Source organism: Quercus robur, chromosome 8, assembly GCF_932294415.1.
Source record: "Quercus robur chromosome 8, dhQueRobu3.1, whole genome shotgun sequence".
NCBI classification, from domain to species: Eukaryota; Viridiplantae; Streptophyta; class Magnoliopsida; order Fagales; family Fagaceae; genus Quercus; species Quercus robur.
This window is the reverse complement of record NC_065541.1, coordinates 63,526,538-63,546,085: the sequence shown is the minus strand read 5'-3', so window position 1 is coordinate 63,546,085 and position 19,548 is coordinate 63,526,538. Positions and strand designations below refer to the sequence as shown.

The window sequence follows — 19,548 nt, the reverse complement described above, 5'->3', positions numbered from 1 at the left end:
TATTGAATAAATGGAGTCTACTATTGCTTCATTTCAAAAAAAAAAGTTTAGCCAAGCAACATTTTTCTCTCGATCTTGAACAAAGAATTAAGTGAAGAGATGACAGTAAAAGCAGCGCTTATGTGCAAGTATTATTGCCTTAACAAAATAAATTGCCATATTTATTAATTTGCTTATTGCATCCATCATAAATAAGCCCTTCCATTTTTCGGTGAAGAATCAATATAAGAATGCATATCTCTCCAAAAAAAAAAAAGAATGCATGAATGAAAAATCTCTAAGATGAAACATTAGCAACAACAGGACTTCTCACTTGATGCACGCCATCATACCAAATGAAGGAGCTAGAAATTATATCATGATCCATCTTTGTTGTGACCTTCACCCAAAAGACTTTCTTTTGCCCAAAAGACTCAAATGAAAGTACATTTGGTATCATTTCAATTTTTAGTCTCGTTGGAGCATTCACAATGGCCTTGTATGTGGATACTGGCTACCTAACATTTGTCACAATCCTAGTGAATAAGCGAGTGATCACAAATTTGACCTTGAAGATAATGTAAAGGAAGGATAGTTTAGATTCCAAGCAAGTATCTTAGTGGCTTAAGAGCAGCTACTATTATTTCCTGTGGCAAGTCTTAAAGAAATGCTGCTATAGCCTTGCCCACACAAGAAATTTACATAATCAACCTCTTCTGCATCATATACTAAACCAATATTAATGGCCCTTTTAGGATTTATATGACCTGCCCCGCAAGCAAACTCTACATCTGTGTTCGTGTCAACACTCATGGGATAAGTTATAAATAGCATAAGAGGATTGTTATACATGAAACGAGGTTCTAATCACATTTGGTACATGTTCCAAATGTCAACTTTGGTGGGTTTTAAAGAGAAGCAAGTTTGTTTAATTTATTTCATTAATCACAAAGTTTTGAATTCACTAAATATTAAAGACTAACTTTACAAAGCCAATCTAGTTTCTTTCTTCTTTACTATAAAATGGCTTCTAGGACTAGACATGCTTGTGAGTTTATATTACTAGAAGTAGAGAGGAGGGATTTGAACTCGGTTGTCCTCATAAGGGAGACCCAAACATCATTGAGCTACAAATCTATTGACATCCCTTAATGGTTACTCGTAGTCAATGTTGCTTTCATTGGTACTTATTGGTTTCGAATTTAATATTACCTATTGTCATTAGAACGAACTTAATTGCAGTAGGGGACCATGTTGGATGAAACGATTTAACATAAATAGCTGTTGCAGTTGCATGTGGGCAAGCCACAGACGTCCCAGAGATTATATTGTATGGAACTACTCTTTTATCTCCATCTATTAATCTCATAGTTGCAGCCTCTGTCCATGCAGCTAAAATATCTGCTTCAGGGGTTGCTAAATCGGGCTGTAACAAATTATATAAGTCAAAATTCAGAAAATGGGAGGATATTATGTAGAAAATAGAGAATTACTTAAATTACCTTGAGACTGTCACTTGTGATTGGGTTAGGCCCCCTTGACGAAAATGATACTACATATGGGGCCAACTCATCCTTTTCCCCAATGCTCTTTTGTATGGTAGCCTTGGGTATTCTATTAGTAATTAACAAAAAATCAAAAGGATGCAATTAATTTACTACCATGTGTCTTACTAGAACAGAGTAGTATGCAACAATATTTGATATATAGCATGTGAAGCACTCTCATTAGGAACTCACAGTAGTGGTTTAATAAAATATCTAGATGAGTCATAGTAATTTTTTACTTTGCTTCCATCTTTCAAGCTCAAGCAGGAAGTAGGTAAAGGGAAAGAGAAGGTAACATCTCCAAAATCCACACCTTGCATTATAGTATCAACTGCACCAGCATCCAATGTCCCCTCTCCATCAGTAATCTCATCACAAAGAACAATTTTTCCTTTCACCCATTTCTTGTCAAAGGAGTCTATCAAGCATAATTTACAATTAATAATCAATACATGTTTCACGTTACTGTAGGGAATATAGTTTTAACTAGTGCTTTAGTATTAGAGCTTTTGGAAAAGAAATGCATAATATAGTTTTTCCACCTTAAAAACTCCAAATTTCAACTTTAACTTGCTTAAAGCTATTTTTAGCTTTAAGAACACTTTTAAAATAAACCTTTTAAGTGGGTTGCCAAAAACCCCAGTTTTCAACTTAAAATGCTTCTTAGCACAAAATGCTTTATGGTGCAGCTAAAGATGATGCCAAACAAATTCAAATTATCTTCAATAACATTTTTTTATTATCAATGAGTCTCTTAAATAAAATGCATACATAAGTCTTAATATTATTTTGTCCTAAGTCTTGATACGATTTTGACCTAAGCTAACGAGAAAACATTATATCACAGGAAGTACTAAGTTGACATAATTTTTTTTTTTCAAATTAGTTTGGAGGAAAGTTCCTTTAACCCATTACCATGTGATCACTCAAAAGATTATCCACGTATATTTTTAGTCATGACCTACCTAATAGTAATTTGATCTGTTTAAAAATTTTAGTGAATCATTTGATTTTATACACATGAATGGTCTCATAAATCATCAATTAATGAGTTAGAGGAGATTTCTCCAATTCAATTTGGAGGAAAACTTTGTCCATTCTATGTCATATGATAAAGAGCACATATGCAAATCTTAGATTCATTCAAATGAAGCATTCTATCTTTAATAACCTAGATTGGGACCGATTGAAACCTTCTTTGGTGTTTGGAGTGTCTCCACCATAAACAATAGGGAATTTTTTGTTCTGTAGCTCAAACGTGTTTATAGAGGTCCCCTGTGTACAAAAAAGGTTTATGATTAAATGTCAATGTTAGTATGAAAAATTTCATTGGCCAACCCTTTAATTTTGAATAGAAAAGACATCATTAAACATTATTCTACATAGTAACATAGAGAGAGGCAAACCAACTTACCTCACAAAGCTCACCGTCACCCAACTTCACATTTGCCACAAACTTTCCTTTCTATGGTACTAGCAGCCACTAACAATGACCGAGGTGAAAAATTTGTGATTGTTGCAGGAGAAGGACCAGAATTGCCAGCAAAACTAGATGTAAATATACCATTCCTCATTGCATGGAAGGCTCCTATAGCAATTGAGTCCTTAAAGTAATCTAAAGGACTAAACCCTTTAACTAAAAGAGAGATTATATCTACTCCATCGTTAATTGCATCATCAAATGCTACAAGAATGTCAGCAGCAAAACACCCATCAGACCAACATATCTTGTAAACAGCAATGAGAGCAAAAGGAACTCCTCCTCGGGCTGTCCTTGTCCCAAGGCCTAAAAGGCTTGCCCCACTAACTACATTTCCCACTTCTGTTGATGCAGTATGGGAACCATGGTGTTAGGTTCTAAAGACTTAGGAACTAATGTATTTAGAACTCTAATGTGTATTGTTGGCAAACCATGATCAAAACAAGTTGTTTAGTCTTGTTTACACTTGCTCAAAGTTGTATCTTTTACGTAAAGTTGGATTCAAGCTGATGTAGACTTAATAGTGCATTTCAGCCTGGTTCGATCGATCGAAGCTTAGGCTTGATCAATCGAAAATTGGGTAGAATGCATTTTTTTGCAAAATTCCAACTCAGCCCTAGTTCATTAAAATGTTTAGGGTTTTATGTTTTTGCCCTAGGTATATAAGGCAAACCCTATCCACGTTTTAGAAGTTGCTCATATTGCTGTTTGTATAAATCTCTTGTGAGATCTGTAAGAAGCTTTCCTTTACACAAGCTTAGGGTTATCAAAAAGGAGATTCGTTCAAGAACTTGATGATCGTTCAGTTGGTGCCATAGAAGCTTAAAGAAACACAAGCAGGTGTGCTTGTACTTGCTGGAGAATCCAAGAAAGAAGGAGTCCGTGGTCTCGGAGCTTGCACGTGGTCATGTCAGTAAGTTTCTACTGGTGGGTAGCAATAGGATGTTTTAAGGGCCGTCAAACAGAACACAAGTTGCACAACCATTGAGTAAACTCTATTCAAGCAAATTGTGACCGGAGACGAAGTTCTACCCTAGTTCATCTCTTTCTCTTGAAAAAGTTGCTGTGTATGTGCACCGTAGGGTTTTGTGACCAAGCATCTTCTTGATCTTCATCGTGTGGATGAACTGAAGAACTTTGCAGCCAACAACCTTCTTAGTTGGTGATTGAAGTTACGTACTGGGATCCACACAATTAGTTAGTCACGTACTTGGGAGCCGTGCATCAAAAGGGGAACTGTCACTACAGAACAAGTCCAATTGGGCATTGGGGTAAGGGTTCAACTGTAGGTTGGTACAAGGTACTGGAATTCCTTTACTTGTAACCGCTTGTTTTGATAATAGTGGAGTGTCGGGAGTGGTGACCGGAAAATCACCCGGTGGAGTTTTTGCCGTTAGGTTTTCCCCATTCGTAAACAAATCATCATGTTATTTATTTTCCGCTGCATAATTGGTTATTGGTGATTTGTTTGTGCTACCATGCATTTGCATGTTAATTTGATTAATTAATAAACTTGGCTAATTAATCAATTAATTCATCATAAGAGGTCAATACGTTTTTGGCCTATCAAGTGGTATCAGAGCAGGCACACTCTGATTAGGTTTAATCTTTGCTGTGATTGATCCATTGACCCCTGTTTGTCATGGATAAAGGACAGTCATTAATTATACCTCTTTTATTTGATGGCACTAACTATGCATACTAGAAAGTACGTATGAGAGCTTTCTTACAGTTTTTAGATGAAAAGGTGTGGCAAGCTGTCAAGATTGGCTGGACTAAGCCAAAGGAAGCGCCGACCGATTGGGATGAAACCAAGATTAAGGCGGCAAACTTCAACAGTAGGGTATTGAATGCTTTATTCAGTGCGGTCACCAATGAGGAGTTCAAGAAGATATCCTCTACTGAAACTACTAAGAAAGCATGGACCATCCTCTAGCCAACCTATGAGGGTACAAAGGCAGTCAAGGATTCAAAACTTCAGAGGCTCACTACAAGCTTTGAAGAAATAAAGATGGAGGAGGATGAGTCATTCGATGAGTTCTATGCCAAGCTAAAGGACATAGTGAACTCAGCCTTCAATCTTAAGGAAACCATTCCTGAACCCAAGATTGTAAGGAAGGTGCTCAGATCTCTGCCCGAGAGATTCCATGCCAAGATCACGACGATTGAGGAATCAAAGGATATTGACAAGATTCCTTTGATTGAGCTAGTTGGAAACTTGCAGATCTACGAGCTAGGGTTAACAAGAATAGGCAAGTCGGGTAAAGGCAAAAGCATGGCTTTAAAGGCCAAAAGCAGTGACATAGATGAGTCTTCTGACGATAAAGATTCCAAGATGAAGTCCTACATCACTAGGCAGTTCAAGAAGTTTATGAAGAATGCCAATGGAAAGGGCTTTGACAAGGACCGTAAGCAATCTAGTTCCTCTTAGTTCAAGAGTTAAGACAAAGGGAAGAAGGATGCTAGAGATGGCGGTCAGTACACTGTTCCCGCAGGACCTAAGTGCTTTAGGTGTCAAAGTTTCGGTCACATGAAACATGAATGTCCTACATATCTCAAGAGCATTGGGAAGAGCAAGGCACTTGCTGCTACCTTGAGCGACACCGAGCCTAAGGATGATTCTAACAATGAGGATGACAGAATCTTGAATGTCTTCACTACCACTGTTAATCCTACTAATGGGATTTTTGAAGATGTGGTTGAAGAAAAGGAATTGGTGGAATCCAAGTTTGAGAAGATGGATGATCAAGATGACATCCATACAGCTTATGAAAAACTGTACAAGCTTTCTGAGAAGCATGAGAAATTGTATAGGCTAACCACCAAGAAGCTCAGTGATGTGGAACTTGACTGTGAGGAGCTTTTCACAAAGTTTGATGAGGCTAATCAAACTATTGAAGCACTGAGGTTCGAGAACAATTTCTTAGCTAAAAAGACCAAGAAGTTTGAAGCGGAGCTGTTTCAAGTCAGAGCTCAATTGGAGAGGACTTCAAGTGCAAAGCTTGACGAGATGCTCAGCATTCAGAAATCTGCTTCAGATCGAATAGGTTTAGGGTATGATCTCTCTTTCTCTAATATTGCTTCTACTAGTACTACTGTTTTTGTTCCTTTTCTAATAATGTTAAAATTGAGAACAATGAGATTAAAACTGAATTAGCTAGTGAGAACTTAGACAAAGGTAAATCTATCTTAAGAGCACCTCCTAAGCTTGAGAAGAAAGATGTAAAAACCCTAGAACTAAAAAGGCTAACTCTCAAAAGTCTAAACAGAAGAAGCAACATCTCTGTCATCATTGTGGAGTTGCTGGTCATACTTAACCAAATTGCTATAAGTGGCTAGCCACTCAACAGAGCAACGGCATGATAGCATCTGGAAACCAGAATCAGCTTTAATCCTTTCTCGTTCCCCTTGGAGATCTTCTCAAAGCCCTCATGTTCCTTTCGAACTTGAACGGTTTTAATTCTTCCCCCTCACAGCCAGTTCAAGGGTTTGCTAGACGGAAAGGTTCTTCCAAGATGTGGAAGGAAAAGGGCTCCAAGTGATTCTATCACTTTTCTCTTTCTCTCTTCTTGTTTTTGTGTGTGCATTTTTTGTGTGTTTTGCTTTCAAGTTTTGAGTTAGTCTAGTTTTTATGCTTTGCTTTGCTTAACATGTTTTTGTTTGGTTGTTTCAGTTTTGCTTTGTTTTGTTTTTCATATAAAAATAAAAATAAAAAATTGAAAAATCAGAAAAATACAAAAACAGTGTGTGTTTTGTATACATTGGTACTTGTGTACCTTGGATGACTATTGAAACAAAGTTTTCTAAACTTTGTATCTTTTGTAACTTAGATGAGCATCTCTATGCACAACTAAGCAAGTGAGGTTTGTGGCTCTTGTTTGTGATGAGTAAGATTAAGTGAATCTTATCTCTTGTACTTAACACTCGTATCACTCTTTTTGACGGATAGGACTAAAAAATCCTAAGAGGGAGACATAAATAACCATCTCACCACTGTTGCTCGCTAATCATAATATGACACCTGTATGCTTTGGCATAACAAAAGTGCAATGTCAATGACATTTGTGTGCCTCGGCATAGCAAAATTGAAATGTTAAATGCTTACCATCATTGGGTATTTCTTTTCTATCTCTTATGTGCCCATGCATGATTTGCTTAAAAAAAAATATGCAAAGAAAAAAAAAACCAAAAAGATCAAAAATGCTTTAAATATGATTGCAAGCATGTATTCTAGGAGATGTGGGAGTTATAGGATGTACCTCGAAGGTGATAGTCCCCATCAAACAGTTATGATTATGTGTGAGTTAAAGTGATTTTCTCATATCTCAAATCGTCATAACATGTATACACTTATGCAATCTTGCGATGTTTTTCACACACAACACGCAATATTCTTTGCTACTTTTGATACATGTGCAAGTACAATGTGATTTGGTCATCACAAGGTTTTACATGTGTTAATGTATGCTCACTAAACTGTCTTGACTTTTTTTTTTTTGAAAAATAAAATCGGTTAGACTTGTTTAGTGTGTGTGTGTGTGTTTTTGAAGATCCATGTGCTTAAAATTTTTATTGAGAGATGATTTTGAGAGCTTAATGTGTTGATTGGATCATTGGTTGAGTTGCATGTTGGATTGCATTCATGTCTGTGTTTTTCACTTCTCGAAAAACTGCTATTAAAAGCTAGATCGACACTTCCTCGACACCTCCTCGATACCTTGCTGTCTGTCGAGCTTCTTCAGCTTTTTCTTATTGCAATCTCGACACCTGGTGGATCGATTGAGAAAGTTCCTACCTCCTCGATAGCTTCTCGACACCTGGTGGATCGATCGAGCTTCTATTCTTGTATTTGTTGATTTGTTCCTCGACACCTCCTCGATACCTGTTTCTGTTGAAGACCATTTTCTTGACTCCTTCCTCGATAGATTTCTTGACACCTCTCGACACCTTCATTTGTCGAGATTTACTAAGACACTATTTAAATCTCCTTGTGCGATCCAAACCCCATTTCATTCGATCTCTTCCTCGATAGCTCTCTCTTTTTCTCTCCCAAACAATCTCATCTCACTCCAATCTTGATTCTTAAGGTTTCTTCAAGCTTTTTCAAGATTTTCTTCACTTGGTAAGCTTCTAATCTCTTCCATATTCATGCATTTCATGTTTTGAAACCTAGGTTTTGGGATTTTTGAAAAATTTTGGGGTTTTTCAAAATTGATGAGTTATTGTTGAAATTTTGGGATGGGTTTTCACTTAAATGAGTTTAAAATCTCATACATTGCATCACATTAGCATTATAATAGTATTGTTATGCATTTAGATGTGTGCAAACTATTTATGTGCTGATAGGTTTGGATTGGGCTGAGCCCATGATGCAATTTCTTTTGCATGTCACATGTTCATGCATTTCCCATGCATACGTACTCTATTTTCAATATACTTATTATATTTGAATTTCTTGGGACTTTTCTGATTATCTTTTTTTCTCTCCCTTTCTTTCTATTTACATTAGTTGTGTCTATGGCACCTAAGTGTAAATCTACTTCGGCTCGGAACCCTCTTCGTTTCGGAGCTTCTTCATCTTCTGATTCTGATCCTCTCTCTCTTCGGTTCCATGATGATGATGCCCACAAGGCATTCTTGGAGAGCTTTTCTAGACGAGGTGTTCATTCGAAACGCCAAGTCATTCTAGCGGACTTCGCCGACACTGACCTTCCCACTGTCATTCACAGTCGGGAATAGGAGTCACTGTGTGACGTCCCGGTCACTTGTCCTCTCATACTTATCCAGGAGTTTTACTCCACCATGCATGGGATTGATCGTTCAGTACCTCTTTTCTTCACTCGCATTCGAGGTTCGCGCATTCTTGTCATATCGCAGCTTGTTGCAGATGTGTTTCGGGTTCCTAGGATAGAGTTTCCTGACTATCCTAGTTGTGAGCGTCTACGAATTGTGTCCAAAGATGAGCTCATGGCTGCCTTCTGCGAGCGCCCTTCTGATTGGGGTGATCGTCAGTTTACACCATATAGGCCTTTTGCTAAAGGTCCTAGATTCATTAACATGGTGATGACTTTTGTGCTCCATCCACACTCTCACTACAACTCCATCACAGAGCCTCATGCTTGGTTTTTGTTGTCTTTTCTTGAGCATCTTACTCTAGACTTCCCTTCTCATTTCATTCTTTCTATTATAGATGTTCATCTTGATTCGGTGTGTCGTGATAAGCTTATCTTTCCTTTCGCTATCACGAGAATCTTACGCCATTTTTCTGTTCCTTTTCCCTCTTCCGGCCATTTTTTTGTCATGTGTGCCATAGACTACACTACCGTTAAACGTAGTGAGGCGCAGTTTCGGTCGAGGCAGTTGGATTCAGTAGCTCCTCCCTCCCGTTCTGCTTCATCCACATTTGCTCCCTCCTCTTCTACGAGCGATGTGTCACTAGGAGACATCATAGTGCAGCTTCAACACATGGATACTCGTCTAGATACACTCTCTATAGAGACGTATCAAATGAACGTCTGTGTTGGCCGTATTGCACAACGACAAGCGACCATGGGCGGATTTGCTCCCGAGGCTACACCTTCACCACCTTCTTTTGATTCTAATTCTGATGATGATGATGGTGATGACAATGATGCTTCTAAGGATGATGATGATGGAGATACTAACTCTACTGATGAGATGTCTACTTGACACTCTTACCCATCGTCACTTGTGACAAAAATGGAGAGTAATTTTGGATATGAAAGTAGTCTATCTTAGGGGGAGAGTTAGTATAGGACCATGTTGTTAGGGGGAGTGTTGATATGTTTTGAGGGATGTAGTAAGGCTATTATGTATCTTTTCTTTTCTTTCTTTTATAGATACATTGTTCTTGTACATTAGGTCTTGTGACCACTTTTACACAAACATTGTACTTATTCTCTTTATATGTGGATGTATGTTTCTTTCACCTACCCGTACATGTGTTGTTTCTTTCTCTCTTTATACACATGTTTCTTATACTTGTATGCAATCTATTATTTCTGTTTCACACAAAGATACCTTGATGAGTTTTGTTTAAAGTGTTTCAAAAATACAAGTTGTCAAAGTCCACTTGCCATAAACTCTCTTCTTGCAAAGTTTTTCAAGAGTTTGTATTAGGATAGATTTTATTGTATTCAACAAGTGAATATGAGGTGAGTGATTTATGACTTCTCTCATATGCTCATTTGTTTGTTGTGGTTTTGTCACGGATTGCCAAAGGGGGATATTGTTAGGACATATGTGTTTCACATATTAAGAACACATGTCATGATTTTATGTAATTGGCTTATCCTTTGACAAAACGCACTTTACTTGTAATTGGGTAGATTTAGGATGTGTTTAAATACTTCAAGAAACCATGTTTCAAGATCAAGTGTTGAAGCCTTTAAGTCTACCCAAGAAAACAAGCTGAAAGTGTAGAATTACTAAAACTCGACAGCTAGCTCGATAGCTAACATGTGTCGAGGTTTAGGGAAGCTATTCAGCCCATGTGCTCGACAGCTGCTTGACACCTTCTATCTATCTAGGTTTAAGAATTTCAAAATTCTGACTTGATTTTCTTGAGATCCGTGAATGTGACTTTGAGCTTTCTTTTCTCCTAACCCTAGACATATAAAAGGATTGTTTTAAGGGCCGTCAAACAATACACAAGTTGCACAAACATTGAGCAAACTCTGTTCAAGCAAATTGTGACTAGAGACGAAGTTCTTGCCCTAGGTCATCTCTTTCTCTTGAAGAAGTTGTTGTGTATGTGCACCGTAAGATTTTGTGACCAAGCATCTTCTTGATCTTCATCGTGTGGATGAACTGAAGAAATTTTTAGCCAACAACCTTTTTAGTTGGTGATTGAAGTCGCGTACTGGGATCTGCGCAGTTGGTTAGTTACGTACTTGGAAGCCGTGCATCGAAAGGGAAACTGTCACTACAAAACAAGTTCAATTGGGTATTGGGGTAAGAGTTCAACTGTAGGTTGGTATAAGGTACTAGGATTCCTTTACTTGTAACTGCTTGTTTTGATAATAGTAGAGTTTTGGGAGTGGTGACCTGAAAATCACCCGGTGGGGTTTTTGCTGTTAGGTTTTCCTCATTCGTAAATAAATTACTGTGTTATTTATTTTCCGATGCATAATTAGTTATTGGTGATTTGTTTGTACTACCACGCATTTGCATGTTAATTTGATTAATTAATAAACTTGACTAATTAATCAATTAATTCATTACAAGGGGTCAATACGTTTTTGGCCTATCACTAAGTATAAAAGGGAAAACCCTAGCCACGTTTTAGTAAGCTCCTTTTGCTATGTGTGTGAATCTTTTGTGAGATCTAGAGGTATTTGCCTTCACACATACTTAGGATTATCAAGAAGGAGAATTCGATTCAAAAACTTGATGATCATTCAGTTGCTACAATAAAGAGCTTAAAGATATGCAAGCAGGAGTACTTGTACTTGCTGGGAATCCAAGAAAAAAGTAGTCCGTGAACTCAGAGCTGTCACGTGGTCGTGGTAATAAGTTTCCTACTCGAGGTAGCAATAGGATGTTAATGGTCTAAGTCGCTATTGTATAAACTTCAATTCTTTCATGGTAGATTCAGTTTTACCTTGAGGATAGCTAGGTTAAATCCTCCCCAGGTTTTTTACCGGTTTGGTTTTCTTAAGTCATCATATCTTTGTGTTCTTTATATTCCGCACTTTACATTGATACGATTATATGATTGTGTTAACCTAGATTTGGAATTTGGACTAAGTAATAACTTGGCTTGTTAACTAGGTTAATCCAATTGCATTTTAAGGGGTCTAAAAATGTACAGTTACATTTATTAAAATCATTTATAAGTGTTTTGACATGTGTGCATGCATGCATGCATGTTTATAGGTTAAATTGCATATCTCAACTTTTTTAATTGTAGATTTAAAATTGTCTACTTCAAGATGTTATACTTTAATTTCTAGGCTTTCAAAATTGTTCCAAAAAGTCTTTACCATCATTGGATATAATTGAAAATTCTAATGTAGGAAATAATTCCTAGCCACACCATAGGTTCTACATTCAGTGGCGGCGCCACGTTCAAGCCAGGGTGGTCCCAGGACCACCCTATCCTGAAAAAAAAATTATATATATAGTAATTTAAAAATTTTTACTTGTTTACCCTTTAAAAAAAAATTAGGAACACCCTCAAGCAAAATTAGGAACACCCTCAAATAAAAAAATTAAAAAAATTTTATTTGTTCTACTTTCAAGCCAAAAAAAAAAAAAAAAATTGTAACAGAGCAAGCCCACGTAGGGAAAAAAAAGCCCAACATCAATTCCAAACAACAGATGGTACAACAAACCCAACAAATGGTAAAGCAAACCCATGGATTCTCAAAAAAAAAAAAAAAAAAAAAACCGATACATACGTTCGCCGATTCATCAAATGGTAAGGCAAAAATTGAAATCAGAAACCTAACCTAAAGAAAAAAAACCTCATCAATGACAACGACCAATGAACCAAGCACATCGACGCAATGGCGCCTCCGTCTCAAACTCGAGCAACAGAGCACATCGGGCATCAGAGATCGGTCAAATCGGATCAGAGGTCAGTCACACTTGGCCTCGATTCCTTCCTCGTCTCGACGTGCTGCTCAACGACGTTGCCCTTCAGGCCTCCCTGCTCCCTCAAGGTATTTCATCTTAACACTTTACTTCTCTCTCTTTTTCTCTCTTACATCTTTGGGTTAGTGGATTTGCAATGGTCTGAGACTCTCTCTCTCTCTCTCTCTCTTTATCTGAAGTTTGAACTGTAATTGGCTTAGCTTTACTTTATAATTTTATTTGCCCTTGTTTTGACTCTATCCGTTGACGAGTTACTGACTTTGTCTTTTACTGTATTGTGAATTTATCTGATTGGCTCTTATGACTTGGGGCCATGGGGCTTGTCTGTTGAGTGGGGGGTGGATGGGGGCCATGGGGCCGGGGTGGGATATTTGAATTGGGGGAAGTAAAGGCATGCAGAGGCAATTAGCCTAACTTACCAATAAAAGACAAAATTAAATTATGTTAGGACTTAGGCACTAGGCAGGCAGTGGGTTGAGCCGTGGATAATGCACATGGGGTGTGTGCTAGTGCACAGTGGGGTGTGCGCTAATAGTTAGTAAAGAAAAATAATGAAGCAACTAAACAACAAAAATTAATAATTTAATTAACCAATACATTATAAAAGACAAACAAATTAAATTATGTTAAGCTAAACAACAATTAATAATTTTATAATTAATGAAACAACAATACAATAAATTATAATTTATAAAAGACAAACAAATTAATGAAACAACTAAACAACAATAATTAATAATTTTATTAATATTTCAAATAAAATTATAGTTTATTGTTTATTCTTCTGCTAGAATTATGGACAAATATTTGATAAGAAAACCACGTACCCAAAATTCATCTCCTGTGCAAGATTCATCTTTATCTTCTAAGTGAATTCGTGTTGACTTGAACTTAGAAAATCTTCCTTTAGATTCTGGGCTACGAGAAAAGATATCATCTTATCATCCTAATAATCATGATGAAATAAGAAGATATTATTTACAAAAAGGCTCTTGTCAACTTGTTTTTCAAAACCATGATTACCCTCTAACAGATTTTTCTGGATAGCCTTGTCGATTTAGATCCGAATGGTATGTAAATAGAAAGTGGTTGGAATATAGTATAGACATGGATGTAGTATTTTGTTTATATTGCTACCTATTTGGGCAAGATGTTGGTAAGCAAGGAGGAGGTGAGACTTTTGTAACGAAGGGATTCAAACTTAGAAATCAGAAAGAGAAATTAAATTCCCATGTTGGAGGAGTTAATAGTGCTCATAACCAAGCTGTCAAGAAGAGTGAAGATCTAATGGAGGAAAAGCAACACATTCAAAGTGTTTTAGTTAAGCAATCAAATCAAGATAAAATTGAATATCGGGTTCAATTAAATGCAATAGTTGATTGCATAAGTTCCTTTTATGCCAGGGATTAGCTTTTTGTGGTCACGATGAATCTCAAGGTTCAAGTGATAAAGGAAATTTCATTGAGCTTCTACAATTTTTGGAGGATCACAATGAATCTATCAATGAAGTGTTGCAAAAAGCTCTGAAAAATTGCAAGCTTACCCACCATGAAATTCAAAAAGACATTGTTAATGCCATTGCACGTGAAACATCCAAAGCCATCATTAAGGATCTTGACAATGAGTTGTTTTCAATATTAGTTGATGAGTCACGTGATATCTCAGTGAAAGAGCAAATAACCCTCGTTCTTCGTTATGTGAACAAAAAATGAATTATTATAGAGCGGTTCCTTGGTATTGTACATGTAGCAAGTACCATCGTTTTGTCACTCAAATATGCTATTGAATGCTTACTTTGTGAACATAATTTGAGTTTATCAAAACTACGTAGACAAGGTTATGATGGGGCTAGTAATATGCAAGGTGATATCAATGGTCTCAAAACTTTAATTTTGAAAGAGAATAAGTCAGCATTTTATGTCTATTGTTTTGCTCATCAACTTCAATTGACACTTGCTGCTGTTACTAAAAATCACATTAACATTGCTGAATTTTTTTATGCGGTTAGTAATTTAGTAATTGTTGTTGGAGGCTCTTGTAAGAGACGAGACTCTCTTCGAGATGCACAATTTGCCAAAATTAAAGAAAAATTAGAAAATGGTGCACGTAGAAGTAGGCAAGGTATGAATCAAGAGACAAATCTTAAACGTCTTAGTGATACACGTTGGGGATCATATTATAAGATTATTCTCAACTTGATTTTGATGTTCTCTGCTGTTGTTGATGTACTTGAGACTATTGAAAAAGATGGCCTCTCCAACCAAAAAGTTGAAGCTCGATCTATTATGAGATCAATTCTATCTTTTAAATTTGTCTTTGATCTACACTTGATGAAAAACATTTTAGGGATCACAAATGAGATGTCAATAGCATTGCAAAAAAAAAAAAAAAAAAAAAAAAAAAAAATTCAAGATATAGTAAATGCTATGGATCTTGTTAAAGTGTATAAGCAACGATTGCAAGTGATGAGAGATGATAAATGGATATCTTTATTAACTTAAGTGTCTTCATTTTGTACCACACATGATATTTCTATCTTGAACATGGATGAAATATTTGTAGTTAGTGGGAGGTCTTGATGCAACACCCAACAAAATACAAATTTACATCATTATCGTCTTGAGTTATTCTACACAGTCATAGATATGCAACTTCAAGAGCTTAACAACCATTTTTCAAAGGCGAATACTGATTTGCTACTTTGTATGGCTTGCTTGAATCCAAGTAATTCATTTGTGGCTTTTGATAAGGAAAAGTTGATATGTCTAGCAAAATTCTATCCATCCGATTTTCTTGGGACAGATATCTTGGCACTTGACTCTCAACTTCAAAATTACATTTTTGATATGTGCAGCAATGACTTGTTTTTAGAGTTTTAAGGAGTTAGTGAACTTGATGAAAAGTTAGTGAACACAGGGGAGTATGAGACTTATCTATTAGTCTGTTTGCTTGTGAAGTTAGATTTGATCATTCCTGTCACTACTGCAACAGTAGAAAGAAGTTTTTTAGCAATGGAAATATATAAAGAATGAACTGTGCAATCGAATGGAAGAACAGTGGATAAATGATTGCTTGGTTGTGTATATTGAAAAAGATGTAACTTGTAGCATTGATAATGAGACCATCATGCAACGATTTCAAAATATGAAAACTCGAAGAAGGCAGTTGTAAACTTTATATATTTGCGTGTTTTTTGATCGTTATTGTTGTTGTCAATATATGAATTTCTCTTTTTATTAGATTGTGTAATTTATGCTTCTTAAGGAACACCCTAAGAAAAATTCCTGGAGTCGCCACTGTCAACATTATCAAAGTGACTTTAGTTTTATGATTTTTGTTTGATGCATCAATATTTTTCATCTATTGGATGATGGTAATGACTGTTTTAAAAAATTGTAAAAGAACTATTTTAAAATTTGAGTAGCAAATATGTAACTTATCCATGTTTATATGTCTTGATGATGTAGAGGTTTTACTTGTTGCAAGTGAAATGGGATGATTCTTGACAAATACCCTTCCATCTTTTTGGAGGTGGACCAAATCCTTCATCATTGAAACTCTTACACTCTGGCGAAATTCTTGTGTCAATCATTCCAATGATAACCTCGCTTTCAAAAGTTGTTCTTTTGATAGTCTTGGGGAAGCCCATGAAGTCCCATGACCTTGTTGTGTGGAGTAGTTTCTTTTCGTAAGGGAATACAAAAACTATTCCCTCCACGCCTAAAATCCAAAATTTTGTTCAAGTTCATATATGACTTCATGATAACTAAAACAAGGAATGGTTGATAACAATCTCTAGAAGACTCACCAACCTGCTAATTTTTGTGCCTCCTCCTTGGTTAGCTTCGCCATAAACCCATCGAAGCTCTTTGTGAAGCTATATAGCAAAGAATCCACATCACTGTACAATGCATTCCATTACACAGCTGATTAGATATATTTTCACTTTTCACTAACTCTTCAGAAATGCATATTGGTTTGTTTGGATACGCATTATATTTCAGCTTTAAAATGACAACATTTGGACAATTATTAGTTTACATGAATAGTATAATATAGGCTAAAATGCAAAATTGACCCTCTAAGTTTCAGCTTTTGTCATTTCAGTCATCTATGTTTCAGTTTTGTCGTTTCAGTCCTTTAAGTTTCAACTTTTGTCAATTCAGTCCTCCGTTACCCTTCAGTTAAGTGCTGTCGTTAATTAAACCAAAACGACATCGTTTTGGTTTTTTGGTTTTTTTTTTTTAATTTTTTTATTATATATATTTCTTAATTTTACTAAAATACTTTAATTACCAAAAAAAAAAAAAAAAAAATCTAAAGGGAACGACGACGTTCCCCTACCTCTGAAAATTAAAAACATCATCGATACCCTATCCGGCTATCCCTAACAATCTGACTAGCTAAGAAATTTTGGGGGGGAGAAAAAGGGGGAAAGAGAGAGACTGCGAGATCTAGACCGAGAGAGAAAAGCGTGGGGATGGACAATTCAACGGAAGAGATGAAGTTGCTCGATACAAAGGCATTGAAAATCAGGGTTAGGGAGGACGATGTGGTGGGTTCTATTGGCGTTGTCCTTTTCGATCTCTGAACGAAGTCTACAAGGGACGTGGAGGCTCTGCAAATGGCAAAGGCGACGACGGAGGCGGAGGATGCCATGGAGTCATCTTTAGCTCCTTTGTCGTCTTGATCATCATCGTCATGGTCATATATATGTTAATTTCTTAGCTAGTCAAGTTGTTTGGGATAGGGTATTGGTGATGTTTTTGGTTTGCAAATAGATCTATAAAATTAATTAAATGGTTTTGGTTTAATATTGGTGATTATACAGTTTTGGTTTAATTATCAGTGATGGTTTTGGTTTAATTATGCAGTTTTGGTTTTGGTTTTTGGGATATCATTCAATGATTACTCTCCATGTGAGAATGTATCGGTGATATATTTAATATCGATGATGTTTTTGGTTTTCGGAGGCAGGGGAACGACATCGTTCCCATTAGATACTTTTTTTTTTCAATTAAAGTATTTTAGTAAAATTAAGAAGTTAAAAAATAATAATAATAATAAAAAACACTGAAACGACGTTGTTTTGGTTTAGTTAACGACAACACTTAACTGAAGGGTAACGAAGGACTGAATTGACAAAATTTGTAACTTAGAGGACTGAAATGACAAAACTAAAATTTAGAGGACTAAAAATTACAAAAGTTGAAACTTAGAGGACTAAAATGACAAAAGTTGAAACTTAGAGGACTAAAATGACAAAAGTTGAAACTTAGAGGGTCAGATTTGCATTTTAGCCTATAATATAAAACATATGATAAAAAATATAACAAATGTTAGCCATTTTCTCCCAAAATGGCTAATATTTTGGCTACAATGCACACTTTAAATGATACTATTCGAACAACATTTATCGGGTCTAATTTAATATACACTTTAATTTACTATTAAAGTTATGGTGTTTTATTGCAATCAACCACCTGCCCAAGTAAAGATCCCTCTGTCATGTTCATTGCCGAAACATGGGCAGATGAAGCAAGGCTAAAATCAATAAAACAAAGGTTACAATTCGATCACATGTTTATGGTCCCTCGGATTCATAGAGGTGGGGGACTCGTGCTATATTGGAAGGATTCTATCATGCTGAATGTGGAAACTTCATCAAAAAACCATATTGATTGTATCATAGGGAAGGGAAGTGAAGATGCGTGGCGGTTTACAGGATTTTATGGCGAGCCTATTACCCATAGAAGATTTGAGTCTTGGGAGTTACTGAGACATTTGAATAGGCAATTTGGCTTACCTTGGTTGTGTAGTGGGGACTTTAATGAGATTTTGAGAGGATCGGAGAAGATGGGAGGGAGTACTAGAAGCCACACACAAATGCAACTTTTTAGAGACACAATTGATGAATGTGGTTTTTTGGACATGGGTTACAAGGGTCATCCGTTCACATGGAAGAAGTTTTTTAGTGATGGGAGAACAATTGCAGAGAGATTGGATAGGTGTTTGGCCAATAACGAGTGGTTGGTTCAATTTGGATGGTGCACCATTTGACTTGTAGCACCTCGGATAATTCACCCTTGTGGATCTTACCCGAAAATCTAGTGGTGACTAATTTAGAGAAGCCATTCTGGTTTGAAGAGATGTGGCTGGCGGAGAAAGGGTGTACATATACTGTTAAGGCCGAATGGGAGAAGTGCAGAAACAACACCAATAATCCATCGGGCATTGTCGAAAAAATTGAGAATTGTGGTAAAGCTTTAACAAAGTGGAGCCGCAATTGCTTTGGTAGTGTCCGAAAAGAGTTGAAGCATAAACAAAAACTATTGGATCAAGCAGAACTGGAAGCTCTTACTACGGGAGTGAATTTTAGAGCAAGAATGCTCAAAACCGAGGTCAATGATCTTCTTGACAAGGAAACAAGGATGTGGTTCTAGCGGTCCAGATCTCTTTGGGCTGTAGATGGAGATAAAAATTCGAAATACTTTCACCGGAGCGCATCCCAAAGGTTGAGGAAGAACCGGATTGATGGGATCAAGGATTCATAAGGCAGGTGGTGCTCGGATCCAAGTGAGGTGGCTACGGCTATTCTAGAGTTTTATAGTAACCTGTTCTCCTCTCCCCATACTTGCCAACCAGAAGTGGTTTTGGATTCAATTCAGTGCATTGTGTCTAATGATATGAATAGGCAGCTCTTGGAGGAATTCTCAGAAAATGAAGTTCATATGGCTCTCAATCAAATGGCCCCTATGAAAGCTCCGAGTCCGGATGAAATGCCCCCCATTTTCTATCAACACTACTGGGATTTGATGGGTAAGGAAATCACTCATTCTGTGCTTTCTTTTTTAAATTCTGCCTCCCTTCCGGAACACTTAAACCACACTTTTATCACTTTAATCCCGAAGGTAAAAAATCCTG

The 19,548-nt window shown here is 36.6% G+C and overlaps 1 pseudogene; it reads right to left on the bottom strand.

Moving 5' to 3' along the window:
- Window positions 1–534: 534 nt before the first annotated feature.
- LOC126696609 (cucumisin-like) lies at window positions 535–8,641 on the bottom strand (annotated as a pseudogene).
- Between the last annotated feature and the right edge of the window lie 10,907 nt (window positions 8,642–19,548).